The sequence below is a fragment of the Mirounga leonina genome, unplaced genomic scaffold (assembly GCF_011800145.1).
Source record: "Mirounga leonina isolate KUSES-001 unplaced genomic scaffold, KU_Mleo_1.0 Mir_114, whole genome shotgun sequence".
In the NCBI taxonomy this organism is placed as follows: Eukaryota; Metazoa; Chordata; class Mammalia; order Carnivora; family Phocidae; genus Mirounga; species Mirounga leonina.
The window spans coordinates 3,021,835-3,035,084 of NW_023270265.1; positions in this window are offsets into that span (position 1 = coordinate 3,021,835).

A 13,250-nucleotide genomic window follows, 5' to 3' on the forward strand; every position below is an offset into this window, starting at 1 on the left:
AAACTGAAGGCAGACGCTTAACCATTTGAGCCCCCCAGGCGCCCCTACTCAGCCTCTTTTATCTTCAATTTCCTTTCTATAAAATGGGATAATAACTCCATGTACAAGATCATTGAGATGATCTGAGAGAGAGTATCAAGTATAAAATGCTTGCTACACGCCTAGTAAGTGTTTAATAAGTACCTGCTATTTTTATCACTATGATTATTATTGTTGAAGAAGAAAAAGGTGGGACACCTGGATGGCTTAGTAGATTCAGCATCCGACTCTTGGTTTTGGCTTAGGATGGTGATATCTAGCCCCAAGTGGAGCCCTGCATCAGGCTCCCTGTGCAGAGTCTGCTTGAGATTCTTCCCCCCGCCCAGTCCCCCTCTGCTCCTCCCCCCACTTACACGTGCACTCTCTCTCTCTCTCAAATAAATAAATAAAATCTTTAAAAAAGAAAAAGGTAACATTTATAAAACCGAATTCAAACCATAGAGAAGTGTTCAAGTTTTTGTTTATGTTTTGGAAAACTTTAAGGTATGCTATATTTGTTTGTCTTTTTCTTTTTTTAATTGAGATATAATTCATACAATTCATTGGGTTTTAGTGTGTTCACGAAACTGTATCTCCATCACCATTTTTATCACCCCAAAAAGAAACACTGTATCTCCCGATTCACCACACTCCCCATCCCCTGGCAACAACTAATCTATTTTCTGTCTCTGTAGATCTGCCTATTCTGAACATTCATAAGAATGAATTCAGGGCGCCTGGGTGGCTCAGTTGGTTAAGCGACTGCCTTCGGCTCAGGTCATGATCCTGGAGTCCCTGGATCGAGTCCCGCATTGGGCTCCCTGCTCGGCAGGGAGTCTACTTCTCCCTCTGGCCCTCCCCCCTCTCATGTGCTCTCTCTCATTCTCTCTCTCTCAAATAAATAAATAAAATCTTTAAAAAAAAAAAGAATGAAGTCATAAAATATGTGTTCTTTTGTGTCTGGCTTCTTTCACTTAGCATCTTATAGCGTATATCAGTACTTTTTTTATTTGCCAAATAATATTTTATTGTATAGATATACCAGATTCTGTTTATCCATTCATCAGTTGATGGACTTTTGGGTTGTTAGCACTTTTTTGGCTATTATGAATAGTGTTGCTATGAACATTCATGTACAAGTTTATTGTGTGGATATGTTTTCAGTTCTCCGGTGTATATACCTAGGAGTGGAATTGCTGGGTGACATGGTAATCCAATGTTTAGCTTTTTTAGAAACTCCAAACTTTTTCTAAAGAGACTACACCATTTTACATTCTCACCACAAGGTTTGAGGGTTCAATTTCTCCACACCATCCCCAGGGCTTGCTATTATCTCTCTGACTGTAGCCATTTTGTTGCCTATGAAGGGATATTTCATTATGGTTTTGATTGGCATTTCCCCAATGACTAATGATACTGAGCATCTTTTTTATGTGCTTATTGACCATTTATATTTTTTCTTTGGAGAAAAGTCTATTCATATCCCTTGCCCATTTTTATTATTTTTATCTTTTTAAAGATTTCTTTATTTTAGGGGTTCCTGGTTGGCTCAGTCAGTTAAGCATCTGTCTTCAGCTCAGGTCATGATCTCAGGGTCCTGGGATCGAGCTCTCTGCTCAGCGGCAAGTCTCCTTCTCCCTCTCCGTCTCCCTCTGTGATCACTCTTGCTCTCTCTCAAATAAATAAATGAAAATCTTTTAAAAAAAAAAAGATTTATTTATTTTAGAGAGAGAGAGAGCAAGCATACAAGCTGGGGGAAGGGCAGAGGGAGAGAAAGAATCCTAAGCAGACTCTGTGCTAAGCGTGGAGCCCCACACAGGGCTTAATTTCACAACCCCAAGATCATGACCTGAGCTGAAACTAAGAGTCAGACACTCAACCTACTGAGCCACCCAGGTGCCCCTGCTTTGCCCATTCTTAACTAAGTGATTTGTCCTTTCATTATTGAGTTCTAAGAGTTCTTTATATATTCTAGATATGTCTCATCAGGTATATGACTTACAAATTTGTTCTTCCATTCTCTGGGTTGTTTTTACTTTCTTGTTGGTGTCCCTTGAAGCACAAATGTTTTTAATTTGTATAAAGTCCAATTTGTCTGTTTTTTCTTTTGTCATTTGTGCTTTTGGTTTCCTATCTAAGAAATCATTTGCCTAATCCAAGATCACAAGAGTAACACCTGTGTTTTCTTCTAAGAGTTTTACAGTTTTTGCTCTTAATATTGAAATCTTTGATCCATTTTAAGTTTATTCTTGTATATATGTGAGGTAGAGAGTCTAAATTAATTCTCTTGCATGTGGACTTCCCAGTTATCCCAGCACCTTATTGAAAAGACTATTTTCTCCATTATTGAATTGTCTAGGCACCCTTGTCAAAAATCAATTGGCCATAAATGTAGGGTTCAGTTTCTGGACGCTCAGTTCCATTCCACTGGTCTTTATGTCTATCCTTGTACCAGTCCAGACTGTTCTGATTATTGGAGCTTTGAGTAAGTTTTGAAATCAGGAAGTTAAGTCCTACAACTTTATCTCTCAAGAACAATGAGTCTGAGCACTAGAGTATCTTTATCGTATTAAAACTATTACAGAATGTCTTCCTCTTAAGTAAGTAGGAGGGGCACTGGTAAACATTTTCTACTTTTTCTGATGAGAAACTTTCCCATCCCAAGACTTGATCAGGTACCACTCAGTACCTAGACTTCTGACAGTCACTCTCAGAAGGAGATTCCAAAGTATGCTATTTGGTAGCACTTACGATGCACAAAGATCACATAACTCTCTAGTAATAAAAAATAGTCATTGGGATATGTGTATTTTGTCCCTGAGTTTATGACGCCTTTTTTAGTTCTCTGTTTTGATAAAAGACAAAAGTAATGGCTGCCCAACAGACTTGGTCTCAGAAACCTCACTCTGACTGGTTGTTACACATTCCCCACTATGGCCTCAGTTTTTGCATCTTAGAGTGAGCAATAGTTAACCTAGTTTCACTTTATAGCATCTTGGCTTAACAGATATTCGGAGGGAGGACATGCAGTACGGGAGAAGAATAATGAAGTTACCAGGAAGACATAAGCTCTGGCCCCAGATTGGCTTCAAATACCTGTGTGACTCTCTTAGTCTATGTAATTCACCAGATACAGATACTTTAGTTGTGACATCTCTAACATATAATCATATTATGGACCAGTGGTCTTAATGAGGTTGCCTCCCTGTACTTGGGGAAAGGTGGTTCTTCCCTGAATAGTGAGCCAGAAAGACAGGCCATTTATTTGTGAGTCGCAGTTGGACAAATGAGGTAGGCATAGAGGACTGATAATTCAGGGGCAGGCATAGGTGATCTGGAGAATTAGAACATTGAGGTTGGCCAAGTCTCAGCAAATGATCAAGGTTTCCAGAAAACTGCTTCCATGAGATTGGAAAAGATAGTACAAGCATTTGAAGGCAAGCTGGGTGCTCGAGTATATAACAGAGTAGGGGAGAAAGGAAAAAAAAAAAAAAGCAAGAGTGGCTATTGTGTTTTCTTACAGTTTTTCCATCTGTCTTCATGATGTGTCCCTTCAAATACTGCTGTATTTCTGTGAAAAAATCAAAAAGTAAGACTTTTTTTTTTTATTTTTAGATCAGGGTGAGGGAAATACATTCTTTATCTTAACTAAAGTCCAAGCAACTTTTATTCTTACCAAAAGCTATTAAAAGCTATTATTATTATTCTTACCAAATTTTGCAAAGCAAGCATTGTAATTTTTTACCCTTTTAAAACAAAGATGTCTAATGTAAAAACTGTTTTAGACATACAAAAGCCTACAAAGGAAGCATGTGTTTGGCTGGCAATCTAAAACTACCACCAGTGTTGAAATATAAAAATATGCACTTACTCATTTCTGTTACTACATCACCTTCAGAAAAAGTGTCCATTTAGTAATATTTCCATTAGATAAAATAGTTTTAAAATGTAAACATTTTTTTTAAGGATTCAGTAGTAGTTCTATGTTCTAGTCCCCAGCTCTGTATCTCCTTGGACAAGTTCTTGAACTACTCTGAGCCTTGGTTTTCTCAACTGTAAAATGAGGAAAACATATCCACTGCCAGTGAGAGAATGTTAAGAGAATGTATATGTAAAAACATTTTATAAATGGTTAAATAAACTTAAATATGAAGTAGTTTGATATTTTACAAAGTTACCAAAGCAACCCAGTGGGGAAAGGAAAGTCTTTTCAATAGACAATGCCATAACAATTTGATATATATATGAGAAAAAAGGAACCTTACCTCACACCACACATAAGTTTGAGATGGATCATGGCCATAATATAAAAGCCAAAACTTATGCTTTTAGAAGACATACGAGAATATTTTCAGTTGGGGGTAGGCACAAGTTTCTTGGAGAGGGTTTCGAAAGCACTAGCCACAAAAGAAAAAATATTGATAAACTGAATTCCAAAAATTTTTTAACTTTTTATTCATCAAGACACCATTAAGAATATGAATAAACAAGCTACAGGCCAGGATAAAGTATTCACAACACATATATTTCAACAAAGAATTTATATTTAGAATAGATTAAAAACTCCTACAACTCAACAATGAAAAGACAGATGACCTTACAAAAGAAAATATTTGGCCAATAAGCACATGATAAAGTATTCAGTGTCATTAGTCGTAGAGAAATGAACATTAAAATTTCAATGAGTTAGCTCTGTATTAGAATGACTAAAATTTAAATGACAACACCAAATGTTAGCGAGGATGTGAAGCAACACATGTAAAATGGAACAACCATTTTGGAAAAAGGCCTGGAAGTTTCTTATAAAATTAAACACACCTATTCTTTCAGCCAGCCATTCCACTCTGGTATTTACCCAAGAGAAATGAAAGCATATGTCCACAAAAAGACTTGTATTAGACTATTTATAGCAGCTTTATTCACTGTTGCCAGAAACTGGAAACAGGGGAGTTGTCCAACAGCAGGAGAATAGATAAAAACTGGTATATTCAAACAATGGAATAATACTCTGCAAAAGAAAGAAATTAACTACTGATGAAACAACATGAATCAATCTCAAAAACATTTTACTGAGTGAAAGAAGCCAGACATGAAAGAGCACAAACTTTAAGATTCCATATGAAGTTCTAGAACAGGCAAAACCAACCTATAGTGAAAACATCAGACCAAGGATTGGCTTTGTGGGAGAGAGGAGAAGTGGAAACGGATGGGAGATGAGGGGACTTTCTAAGCTGACAGTGATGTTCCATGTCATCACGGGGGATACACAAGTGTATGCATTTGTCAAAACTTAGAGAATGTACTACTTAAGTTCCATGATTATTTAATCATACACACAAAGAATCCTAAGCAAATAATGAACTCTAGTTAATGATACACATACCAACAGAGATGAAGTGTATTGATGTCTTCAACCTACAGTGAAGTGCATCTAAAAATAAGATGAATGGAAAGAGGGATGAATAGATATATATCAAATACAGCAAAATGTTAATTGGGGAATCTAGGTAGTAAATGGATGTTTGCTTTTCAACATTTCCAATATGGTTGAAATTTTTCCTACCATTGGGAAAAATATATTTAGGAAAACCTATGAAACTTGGTCAATAGCAGCATCTCATGAAGAAGATAAAACAGTACATCATAAAAATCATACACAGATCTTCCTCAGCTTACAATGGGATTACATCCCAATAAACTCATCATAAGTAGAAGATATTGTAAGTCGAAAATGCATGCAATACACCTAATCATAGCTTAACCCAGCCTACCCTAAATGTACTCAAAACACTTAACATTAGCCTACAGTTGGGCAAAATCATCTAACACAAACCATATTTTATAATAAAGTTGAATATCTCATGTAATGTTTGAATACTGTACTGAAAGTGAAAAAAAGGGGCGCCTGGGTAGCTCAGTCCGTTAAGCGGCTGCCTTCGGCTCAGGTCATGATCTCAGGGTCCTGGGATCGAGTCCCGCATCGGGCCCCCTGCTCAACGAGAAGCCTGCTTCTCCCTCTCTCTCCTTCTGTCTACCGCTCTGCCTACTTGTGCTCTGTGTGTGTGTGTCAAATAAATAAATTTTAAAAAAAGAAAGAAAGAAAGTGAAAAACAGAATGGTTGTATGGGTCCAGAAGGGTTGTAAATGTTTCAGTTATTTACCTCATCTGTTTAAAATCCTCTGCTCTCTTCAGTGTCAAGAAGCCTCCACCCCCACAAGCCTGTTTAAATTCCTTGACCATCCACCACTTAACCACTCTAACAGCCTTCCTAATGCCATCCCTCCTTGTAACCTTCACTCCTGGCCAAACATGTAACTATGCTCATGCCTTTATCTGGATTACTGTTTTCCCTCTACAACTGAGTTGTAGATCCAGTCCAAAAGTCAGGTCCTTTAAAAAGCTTTCTCTAAGCCTCCCAGGTTAGTTGCTGCTCTGTCCTCTTTTATCTTAAAGTACATTGCGTATTTCCTTACATGTATACCTTACTACTGCAGCTTATATAATCATAATATATGTTTACTGATGTACACGCCTTCTTCTAAGGTAGGACTATCCACTGCCACATAGTGAACGCTGAATAAATGTTTGCTCAGTGAAGTCCTCTCCCATTTCTGCAGATGCCTGTGGTGAGTAAGACTTGGGCATGGCAAAATCACCAAGGATTTTAGCTGCCAGGACAGCGATAATTGTTTATATCATCTGCCTGTATTTCTGATCACATTCTCCACACTAGAACCCTCTTTTTCTTTCTTATTTATCTTCATTCTTAGAGAAAAGGGTGGCCAGGCTGCCACAGCTGGACCACCTTCTTTCCCCATCCCAACTACATAATCTATATGCACATAAATGAAGCATGATTGTGTGATAGGGTACAAGCTTTTATCCTTTGTGACTTCTTGATCCTTTCTCATGTCAGAAAAAGCTACAGCGGAGCTAGAATTTGAGAACTGGGCTCTAATCTCTGCCCCATCTAGCAACAAAGGGGGAATATTATTCCACCAGGCTGAGCTTCATTTTCTGTTCTTTAAAATTACTTCGTGTGAGACATTTTCAAAGAACTAGCACAATGTATAAATATGCAGGAGTCATTCATTCATTCAACAAATATTCACTGCTTACTAAGTGTCAAGTAATGTGCTAGGTAGAGGTATATAGCACTCAATAAAAACGTGAGGTGTTTTTTCTTGCAAGTGTGTTTTGGACTTTATTATGTTTTTAATATTCTGAATAGGGATGTTTCTTCCCCACCCTGTTCTCCTTTGGTCAAAATAATTTTCTCTGAATTCCTTCTTTAAGGTCTGCTAAGTAGCATAGAGTGATGGTTAACAGCATGGGCTTAAACCAGACTTTCAAGGTTTGAATCCCGACTCTGCCACTTTTTAGCTATGAGACATTGGGTAAGTTGCTTAACTTATTGGTGTTTTGTTTTCTGCATCTTTAAAGCACAATAATACCTACCCCATTAGGTTGTTGTCAAGAATAAAAACATTAATACATGTAAGTCTTCAAATGTTATCTGGCATTAAGTAAAGTACTTAAGAGGTGGTGGTTATTATTATTTGCTACCCATGGTTCATAGAGTACTTACCTTGCCATGAAATCAGTTCTGTCCCAGGTACAAAAAAGCAATTAGAGACCTTGTTTCTCATTTATATTTTTTAAATAACTGTGATGAATATATTCTTACAGGCCTGCACTATCCAGTATGGTAGCTACTAGGCCCATGTGGCTATTGAGCACTTGAAATGTGGCTAATTGGATGAGTAGTTCTGCAAGTAAGCCAGATTTGAAAGATTTAGAAGAGAGGCGTCAGTGAAAATAACCAAGGAATGCCGAAAGTCCACCTCTCTATAAGAGTAACTAAAAACTAGCAAAAATTGTGAGAATCGACTTTTTCAGAATGCTGCCAAGACAAATTAAAGAAGGTCTAAATAAATAAAAAGATTTACTTTCTTCCTCAGCAATGTGAAGATACCACTTGTCCCCAAATTGATCTATAGATGCTATGCAATCACAATCAAAACTTCTGCCAGCTTCTTTTGTGAAAACTGATTCTAAAATTCAAATGAAAGTCGCAGGGCCTATAATAGCCAAAACAACTTTGAAAGAGAAGAGCAAAGTTAGGGGATTTACATTACCTGATTCCAGATATATTATAAAGCCCCAGTAATCAAAAGAGTGTAACATTTGCATAAAGAGAGATAAATGGAACAGAATAGAGTTCAGAAACATAAATGACACATATAAATGACAAGTGATTCTTTAACAGCTTTATAAGACATAATTTACAAACCATACTACTTACCCATTCAAATGGGTACAAGTCAATGTTTTTTGGTAAGTTCACAGAGTTGTGCAACAGTCACTGCAATCTATAGATCATTTTTGTCCACCCAAGAAGAAACCCTGTAGTTATTAGCAGCCACTCCCCATTTCCCCTACTATCTCCCTCAACCTTAGCAACCCTAATCTACTTTCTTTCTCTCCAGATTTGCTTATTCTGGACACAACTTGGTCTTCTATGACTAGCTTCTTTCACATAGCATCATTTTTTCAAGGTTCATCTATATTGTGGCATGCCTCAGCCCTCCATTCCTTCCAGTTGCCAAATAATATTACATCATAAGGATATAGCATATTTTATTTATTCATTCATCAGTTGATAGACACTGAGGTTGTTCCCACTTTTTGGCTACTATGAATAATGCTGCTATGGACATCTGTGTACAAATTTTTATGTGGACATGTTTTCATTTCTCTTGGATAGATATACAGGAGTGGAATTGTTGAATCATATGTAAACTCTGTGTTTTACTTTTCAAGGAACCGAAAAACTATTTTCCAAAATAGCCACAGTTTTACATTCCCACCAGAAGTGTATTAAGGGTCCAATTTCTCCACATCTTTGCCAACACTTGTTATTCCTTATCTGTTTGATTATATCCATTGTAGTGTGAAGTGGTATGTCATTATGCTTTATGTGGGTGTCTGGTAAAATACATATAACATGAAGGATGCCATTTTAAGTATACAACTTAGCGGCACTAATTACATTCACAATGTTGTGCAACCATCACCATTATCTATTTCCAAAATTTTCCATCATTCCAAGTAGAAACTCTGTACCCATTAAGCAGTAAAACTCCATCTCTGGACACCTCTAATCTACTTTCTATTGCTATTAATTTCTAGGTATTTCATATAAGTGGAATCATGCATTATTTGTCTTTTTATTTCTGGCTTCTTTCACTTAGCATGTTTTCAAAGTTTATCCATGGCATATATAGCCTGTATCAGAATGTCATTCCTTTTTATGGCTGAATACTATTCCACTGTGTTTATATACCACATTTTGTTTATCCGTTCATCTGTTGATGGACATTTGAATTGTTTCCACCTTTTGGCTCTTGTGAAAAATGCTACAGTGATTATTATCATAAAATATGGTAATAGAATTGCAGGGTCATCTAGTAATTGTATTGTTAACTTTTAGAGAAACCACCAAACTGTTTTCCACAGTAGCTGAACCACTTTACATTCCTCCCAGCAATGTACAAGATTTCCAGTCTCTCCACATCCCCAACAACATTTTTTATTTTCTGGTTATTGTTGTTATTGCTGTTTTGGGTTTCGTTGTTGTTGTTATAGCCATTCTAGAAGGTATGAAGTGGTATTTCATTATGGTTTTGATTTGTATTTCCCTAATGACTAATGATGTTGAGCTTCTTTTTGTGTGCTTTCAGCTTTCATCTTCTTTGGATGAATGTATTTTCAAATCTTTAATTCATTTTTCAGGGTGCCGGGGTGGCTCAGTCATTAAGCGTCTTCGGCTCAGGTCATGATCCCAGGGTCCTGGGATCGAGCCCCGCATCGAGCTCCCTGCTCCGCGGGAAGCCTGCTTCTCCCTCTCCCGTTCCCCCTGCTTGTGTTCCCTCTCTCGCTGTGTCTCTCTCTGTCAAATAAATAAATAAAATCTTTAAAAAAAATATTTAATTCATTTTTCTTAAGTTTACTTATTTATGTAATTTCTACACCTAACATGGGGCTCACAACCCCAAGATCAAGAGTCACATGCTCTTCCAACTGAGACAGGTAGGTGCCCCTGTAGTTCATTTTTTTTTTAAATTGTGTTATTTGCCTTGTTATGGATTTCCTTTATAGATGATGATCTTCAAATATTTTCTCCCATTCTTTAGGTTTCACTTCCTTGGTGGTATTATTTGTAGCACAAAATGTTCTAATTTTGACGTAGCCTAGTTTATTTATTTTTTTGTTTGTCACTTGTGCTTTTGATGTCATATCCAAAAAACCATTGCCTTATCCAAGGTCATAAATATTTACTTCTTAATTTTCTTCTAAGTGTTTTATAGTTTTACCTCTTATATTTAGGTCTACAAGTTATTTGAGTTAATTTTTTAGTATGGTGGTGAGGCAGGGGTCCAGCTTCATTCTTTTGTACATAAGTACCCAGTTGCTTCAGCACTATTTATTGAAAAGTCCGTTTTCTCCTAAATAAACTGTCTTGGCACTCTTGTCAAAAAACAAATGGTTATAACCATATGGATTTATTTCTGAAATTTTAATTCTCTGGCAACTGATTTTTGTTAAAAATCCAAAAGTAATTCAGTGGGGAGAGGATAGTTTTTCAACAAATGGTGCTGGAATAAGTGGATAATCCTGTGCAAAAACAAAAACAAAAAAACCTTCAATATATAGCTTACTGTCTATATCTTGCATATCTCATGTATAAAAATTATCTCGGGCGCCTGGGTGGCTCAGTTGGTTAAGCAACTGCCTTCGGCTCCGGTCATGATCCTGGAGTCCCAGGATAGAGTCCCACATCGGGCTCTCTGCTCAGCAGGGAGTCTGCTTCTCCCTCTGACCCTCCCCCTCTCGTGCTCTCTCTCTCTCATTCTCTCTCTCAAATAAATAAATAAAATCTTTAAAAAAAAATTATCTCAAAATGGATCATACAGGGGCACCTGGGTGGCTCAGTTGGTTAAGCGACTGCCTTCGGCTCAGGTCATGATCCTGGAGTCCCGGGATCGAGTCCCGCATCGGGCTCCCTGCTCAGCGGGGAGTCTGCTTCTCCCTCTGACCCTCCCCCCTCTCATGTGCTCTCTCTCTCTCATTCTCTCTCTCAAATAAATAAAATCTTTTAAAAAAAATGGATCATACAGCTAAATATAAGCCCCGAAACTATAAAACTTCTACAAAATAAACAGGATAAAATCTTCAGAGTAAATTAGACAAAAAGTTTTTAGAAATGACACCAAAAGCATAATCCCAAAAAGGGAAATTGGTAATTTGGACTTCATCAAAATTGAATGCTCTGTTCTTCAAAAGACACTGTTAAGAGAATGAAAAGATAAGCCCAGGATGGGAAAATATGTTTGCAAACACATATCTGATAAAGAACTTGTATAAAGAATATATTATGAACTCTCAAAACTCTATTTTTAAAAACTCAGTTTTATAAGTAGACAGATTTGAATGTATACTTAACCAAACAAGCACATGAAAGGACGCTCAGTATCATTGATCATTAAGAAAATGCAAGTTACATTTTTCACAATAGCCAAGGTATGGAAACAACCCAGTATTCATCAACAGATACGTGAATAAAAAATGATGTGGTACGTATACACAATGGAGTATTATTCAGCCATGAAAAAGGAGGCTATCCTTCCATTTGTGACAGTATTGATGGACCTTGAGCATATTATGCTAAGTGAAATAAATCAGAAAGAGAAAGACAAATAATGTACGATATCACTTACATGGAAAATCTAAAAAAGTTAAACGTGTAAAAACCAGAGTAAAATGGTGGTTACCAGGATATGGGTGGGAGGAGGTAAGAGTGATGGTATTTAAGGGCACAAACTTGTAATGAGTGGTAAATAAGCCATAGAGAGCTAATATACAGTATAATAAATACAGACAACAAATTTGTACTACAGTTATGTAATGTAATAAATATCACCACATTGGCAATCATATATAATGTATGAAAGTAACATGCTGTACACCTTAAACTTAGACAATGTTACCTATCAAATTTATTCAATAAAAAGAAAAAAATGCAAATTAAAACTACAAAGAAGTAACTCTTCACACTAATTGGAATCAATAGAATTAAATTAAATTAAATTAAATCAAATTAAAACTGACCATATCAAGTGTTGGTGAGGATGTGGAGGAACTGGAAGTCTTATATACTGCTAGTGGGATATAAAATGGTAAGACCACTTTAGAAAGAATTTTGCAAGTTTCTAAAAATATTAAATATATACCTACCACATAATCCAAACATTCCATTCAGGTATTTACCCAAGGAAAATGAAAGCATACATTCATACAAAGACTTGTGCATGAATGTTCACAGCAGCTTTATTTATAATAGCCCTAAACTGGAAACAACCCAAATGTCCATCAACAGGTGAATGAATAAACAAACTGAGGTATATACACACAACAGAATACTACTCATCAATAAAAATGAATGAATTATTGAACTATTCATCAATAAAATGAATGAATTATTAATAGATTCAATAACAAGGATGAATCTTAAAATAATTATGCTCAACGAAAAAAGCCAGACAAAAGGTGTACATATTATGTGATTTCGTTTATGTAAAATTCTAGAAAATGCGAACTGAACCATAGTGACAGAAAGCAGTTCAGTGGTTGCTCAGAAATAATGGGGTGATTAAGAGGGAGAAGTGGGAAGAATGGATTTCAAAGAGGAACAAGGAAAGTTTTGGAGTGATGGATATGCTCATTATCTTAATTATGAGATGGCTTCACAGGTACATACGTATGTTAAAACTTACCAAATCGTGGGGCGCCTGGGTGGCTCAGTTGTTAAGCGTCTGCCTTCGGCTCAGGTCATGATCCCAGGGTCCTGGGATCGAGCCCCGCCTCAGGCTCCCTGCTCTGCGGGAAGCCTGTTTCTCCCTCTCCCACTCCCCCTGCTTGTGTTCCCTCTCTCGCTGTGTCTCTCTCTGTCAAATAAATAAATAAAATCTTAAAAAAAAAAAAAAACTTACCAAATCGTATACTTCATATACGTATATTTCATTGTATGTCAATTATACCTCAATAAAGCTATTTTTAAAATTCCATATGTGTTAATAATATAAAATGGTATAGCTGTTGTAACAAATCAAAAAGCTAAACATGGAGTAATCATCAGACCTGGCATTCTACTTCTATATATCTACCCAAG